The sequence below is a fragment of the Phodopus roborovskii genome, unplaced genomic scaffold, assembly GCF_943737965.1.
Source record: "Phodopus roborovskii unplaced genomic scaffold, PHOROB, whole genome shotgun sequence".
NCBI lineage: Eukaryota > Metazoa > Chordata > Mammalia > Rodentia > Cricetidae > Phodopus > Phodopus roborovskii.
Window position 1 is genome coordinate 21,793,224 of NW_026125391.1, and position 6,114 is coordinate 21,799,337.

Sequence of the window (6,114 nt, forward strand, 5' to 3'; positions counted from 1 at the left end):
CCATGCTCCATGCTCATATTGTTACTTGGGTCTCTGAGTCCAACCCAGAGCTTGTTGATAGGGCAGGTTCTTCTAGCTAGCTTGCTCTGGGGGTTCCTGGGGGATACTATATCTCTGCCAAGGCTGGACACCATGCACTCCTGGCATTTAGGTGGGTTTCTAAGGTTCCAAACTCCAGTCCTCACATTACGTGGCAAGTGCTTTAACCACTGAGCCACATCCCCAGCCCCCTTTTCATCACCTTGAGACAAGGCTTTACTATGTAACCCAGGCTATCTCAAACACATAATCCCTCTGCCTGAGTGACTAGCCTTATAGACATGCCTCACCACACACAGCTTGTCATATATCAGTCACACCCATGTCCACTCTGTCACCTTTCCCTGGTCTCACTGCCTACCCTTGCCTGAAGCCTGTCTCCTGCATTTGCGTCTGTCTTGGGTCTAGACCTCCATTGCAAGCTGTTCTTCTCCTCTCTCTATGGTAAGTAACAGACTTTGGCTGTAGCCTTGATTGATTGGGTGACAGAGTAGCCAGGATCTGAGGCACCCTAGTGACTCTTTGCACAAGAAAGAGGAGTCCAGGGCACATTCCAACCCTGTCAGCATTGGCTTAGCCCCTTGTGGTGTAAAATCTCACGCCTGGAACCCTGAGCTTCTGGTACCAGCTGCAATTTTATTGGTGGTCTGTAACTTCAAAGGCATCTCCTTTTGCATGGCTGGCCCAGGCAGACTGCCGAGCAGAAGGCCTGTCTGTGCCAGGGCACTGGAGAATCCCCTGGGAGCTGGACCCAGCTTGCCTTACCGATTTCTTTCATATCAAAAAAAAAAAAAAAAATTTTTTTTTTCCTTTGCTGGTTCACTGTGGCCAGAGCCTGCTTAGAAGGCTTTTCACAGACCAGTGTGTCCCAGTCCAGTCCCAGGTTTACAGGCAAGATTCTTCTAATTAAAGATGTGTCCACCGTTGCAGATAGCCAAGGCACTTTTCATACTGGAGAAAGCATTTGCAAGGGTGTGGTCTGCGTGACTCAGGATTCTCACTTGCTACTTCTCTTTCTCATCTATCAAAGAGGGAGACACAAGTGCCTGGCCATAGCCTCACAACTGTTTAGAAGCTAAATATGGAGGGACAGGTGGCAGAACTCCTGGCAGAAGGCATCGGTCAGTTACACCCCTGGTGTCCTCTAGCTGTACTGAAACTCAACCAAGGATTATGTCTGAATCTCCAATCTGACATGCCCAGCCATGTTCCTTTTGGGAGAGTGACCCAAGCCTCCGTGCCTCGGTTTCCTTGTGGGGACTAGATAACATTGGGGAAACACTTCCGTAGTCCCTGCTAAGCACAAGAGCTATGAAGTGTTTGCTGTTATTGTCATATGTCCACACATATGTCTCATCTTGCTTATTTACTCCACATGAATATGTATGACCTGCCAACGAATGAGATGGCCATCTTTCAGTGTTTCTTCTTTCTTCCCACTTCTCCACAGTACAAATAAGCACACACATCCCAGGCTGGAATGGGCAGTGAGGGCAGCCCAGCTTCTGTCTATCTTTACTTATTTGTTCAGTGAATTTGGGCAAGTTTAGTAAGCCTTGCAATCCAGTTGCCTCCTGTGTATAGGGGGCTAAAACAACCGGGTTCCTCAAGCCATATCGAATTTACATGGGGTTTCAGTAAAGCTACCATGAAATATGAGCTGAACAGAGCACCTGGCCTAGAGTGGGCATCTAGTAAGTATTCATTCTCCCCACGGCATGGAACATGATAGCTCTGTAAACACGTGGTAGGTTGAGGTCCTCTCTGGATGGTATGTGTTCACCAGGGATGTGGCATTAACGATTAACTCCGTTCTGCATCACCACTACACCTTCCCGAGTGGCCTCACTCAGAATACACTAGATAAGCTGATGGCAAGCACTAGATCTCCTCCTTCACACCTGACAGCATCTGGAACAGCATCTGGTACAGCTCTGTGCAACCCCAAGACACAACCCTGCAAAAGCAGCCCTGGGCTGCCTAAAACTCTGTCCGAGGGAAGAGCAAGAGAAGCCAAAGAAGGCAGAGGTACCCTCCACTCTGCCAAGCATCTAGCTCGAGATGGAGACTAACAGGAATGAAAATATGACAGAGGGGAAATACATAGCATTTTGAAGTCTGCCCACCTGGGAGTCAAGCCACATTGAAAATCAATAAGGCATTCAAGGCTGGGAGCTCAGAGAGCCGATTGGATACCTGTTTGGGTCTCCTTTAAAGTAGGGAAGCCTTTGAAGTTGCAGATGACCAATAAAAATACAGCTGGCATTTACAACTTCAACCCTTTCTGCCTTTGCTTTTGCCAACATTGCTAACACACTCCACACGAAGCTACCACAGGCAAGAATCTTGGCCCAGGACCATAGGGTCCTTGCCTGTACATTCTGCCAGCTACAGTGGTAAGGAACTGATAATAGACTAGGCACCTTCCCAGGGTAAACTTGTCAGGTTTGGGACACCAGAGTGTCCCCAAAGCATTCAAAGTTGTGGTGGGGATCCTTAGGAAAGCCAGCTCTTGTCCTCACGGGAGACTATTACTCCAGTGTGCGTTCTCACCCACTGTCTCATTCTGCATTTGTTTAGGGATGGAACAATGGACACACAACAGATACAGAGAGGAAGCCTACAAGAGCAGAAAAAATTACAGTGAGCAGAGCTAGATCCTGATTCCCGAAGAGGCCACAAGGGTTAAGGGGCTACCGTAAGTTCTCTTCACTTCTCTCCTTTCCCGACTCACATTCACAATAAATTATGGGACCTTACTTTTCATTCAGTAAGCACACAACAAGTTTTTATTTGTATATAACTATTTCAAAAAGAAAATTTCATGTGAAATTCTAAATGTTACATAAAATTTTAATTTTTAAAATTATTTGTGGGTTACACATCATGCATTCAGATCCCATCCATCTCCCCATACGTACACCATATACCTTTGAGTCCATATATCTTTACTTCATTGCAATGTGTCATTGGTCGGGTTCAAGACCTCTGGTTTCTGCTAGACCCTCACTACTGGAGCTCCTCTAGGATATGCTGTTGTTGCCCTGTGTCATGGAGACCCTACAGCTTTGTATCTGCAGGCCCAGACCCTTCACATGCTCCAGCAGTCCATAGATGAGATAGATGGATGTTGGCATGGGCCAACTCACAGCACTGGTTCTAGGCCTGGGCTGCTCAGCCTGCCAGCTTTCCTTCATCAACATCAATAGGGCAAGTTTTCCAGAATTGCCTCAGATAGCTCACCCATTGCATCAGGCAGTAAGGAGTGGAGCCAGTTCTCCTGCTCTCCCACCCTCAGGGACCGGTCACTGGCACCTACACCACCAGGGCCAGCTATACCGTTTTTCCCAGGCGAGATGCAGGGCCCACTCTCCCGAGAACATAACAATTTCTTGGAACTAAGGCTTCATGGTCCAGCAAAGAACAAGAGGCTCTGAGGCATAAAACATACGGGGAGAATGTGCAAAAGCCGCTGCAGAATGAATAGATGTTATACTACACGCTCTGCACGGATGACGCCAGGGCTAATGACCAAGCTCTGCTAATGTCAATAAACAGAGAACTATTAGGAAATTCATTTATCAAGGTCTTGTTTATACTCCTATTTGTCAACCAAATTATTTGTTTGACTTGTGGCCTCCTCGGTTTCTTACGGTCACTTCTGTCATCGGCACAGCAGAGCTGCTGGAGTTTCACACGCTGGCTGGCTTGTGGAGCAGTAGCAGTCGGCTCGCAGGTCAGCAGAGCCGAGGTGGTCAGCCTTCTCTGAGGTCTGTCTTCAGTTAACAGCTACTCTTTATAATCTGATGACTGGCCAGACCCTAATTGATCTGCTAATCATTGCTTCCTGCTTCCAGAAATCAGCTAGAGACGCTGACCTCGGAACACCCTCCTGCCCCTGGGGGCTTGCCACTAGGAAGCAACTGCAGGCTGAAAACACAACAGCCAGGCTAAGAGGGCACTGGCAACGTTCTGAGAATGCCAGGGTCCTACCCCACCAGACTGTGGTCAACTCTCACAGGTCCTCATATTCCCCAGGCCTAGTCTTTCTCTTTGACGACCCTCAACCCCATGCTGAAGTCAACCTACTTCAAAAAGTCAGAAAGCCACCTTCTTGGGTCTCAATGGCCATCTACTCCACTGGCAACCTCCCAGATACAGCTTTGTACACTATTCTGGTCAATGGGGCAATGGTGGATACGTTCCCAGAGGGCCACCGATCTTCCATGCCTCACGGTTCTATGTTCTAATTCTCAGCCTTGTTCCTCCACCAACGCACAGGCATTCGTATGTTCTTGTCGTCCTGGACTAACATAGCATGCTACTCAGTGCAAATATAACTGTCAATAGGAGGCTGGCCACCAAGGCGTCCCTGTTTAAGGCTCTGCCCATAAAAACAACTAGGGAATGATAATCACCTTAGCAATAAGTAGGTCTTTCCCCTCTTTCATCTCCTCTGCTGAACTAACTTCTGGGGTTTCCACCTCTCTGAGCCGGTGCTTCCTGTCTGGGAAATAAATGTGAAATGATTTCTCCATTCCAAGTGACAGATCACAGTAGGTTTCTGAGTAGCAGGCAGGGGAGGCCACCTCATAAAAAGTCAACATCCTTTATTACTTTGAAGGGAAAAGGGTGAGCAAGACTGAGGATCCGATTTCTCTAGAATCACTCGCAGTAACATCTCTCCTCAGCAGCCACCCTATGGATCCTGACAGATCTCAAAGAGGAGTCTGGAAAAAAAGCAACCAGGATCCCTTATATCTGCAAAAGGCTACTGTGCAGCCTGTCTCTTTGTAGTTGGGGGAAAGAAAAAAAGAAAACATCAAGCCATCTTGGAAAAATCAGAATGCAGATGTGCTTGTAATTGAACTTGGCAAGGGCAATAGAAAGCTCATTGTGGGTGTTACAAGAACTCACACCTCAATTAACCTGGGTGGGGGGGAGACAAGGGGGCTGCTGGCTGCTTTGCACACCGAAGACACTCCACAATCTAAGGGCCCAGGACCCCTTCTCCAGGCTTCGGAGACTCGGGCCCAGGAGAGTCACTGGTCTCAGGTGCCTTCCCTGTGAACTCCGGCTCCGGGGGCCACCAGGCCCACCCCAGAGCCGACCCAGGGTAGCCCGAGGCTGGCTCTGCTCCCACAGCCACGACCTGTGCTGAGTTTTACTGTCCATCATTTACCATTCTGACGGGGAAAACAAATTTAAAACACCTGGAAATTTATGTCTCTGATGGGTCGAGTTGCACTATTCCATTATATTAAATAATCCAGGCTGTGTGCTTCAAAGGAGGCCGGCCTCCTGGAGGCCACAGGGGCACACAGCCTTTGTTAGCTGAGGGGGAGCGGGTGGCAGGCCTCACCTGCGTGAATCCAGAGCAACTGGGCCCAAGCCTCCCCTCCCAGACCCACTGACTGCGCTTGCAAACTGGGGCCCAGAAGGCCAGGCTGAAGGCCTGGGTGACCCTTGGGCCCAGCCACTTGGTACTTTTCATTCTCTCTGAGACCTAGCTGCCTTTCTCCCTCATCTGAGCACACTGGGACTTAGGCAGGTAAGACCTGCCATTTGCACGGGTGTGAGTTCAGAGTTTAAGGTCTCTACTTCTCAGGGAGACATTACTGGCTCTGACTTGGAGAAATGGTTCCCTCTCCCATGTTTGTGGCAGGCAGCTGTGTGTATGACCTGCTGCACTCCCTAGCCAGACACCACGGTCTGCAAACCAGCCCTCAGACACACCTAGGGAAAAGAACTGGAGAGTTTGAATGAGCTCCTGTGCAGAGAGTCAGGGTGCATAGGAGTGTTGGGGATGGGGGAGTTACTTGTTTTTGTTTTGTAGACATGGCCTCACTATGTAGCCCTGGCTGCCCTGGAACTCACTATGTAGACCAGGCTGGTCTCGGACTCACTGACAGCCACCTGCCTCTGCCTTCGGAGTGCACAGCTATGCCCAGCTAGTTTTTGTGCCTTTAGCTTCCCCTCCTGAGGTGGAAATTCTAAGAACTCAGAAAGTCCTAAAAGTTATTTGCCACTTCAGATTGTGGCACCAAAATTTCTACGTCACTGGAAGGTATAGAC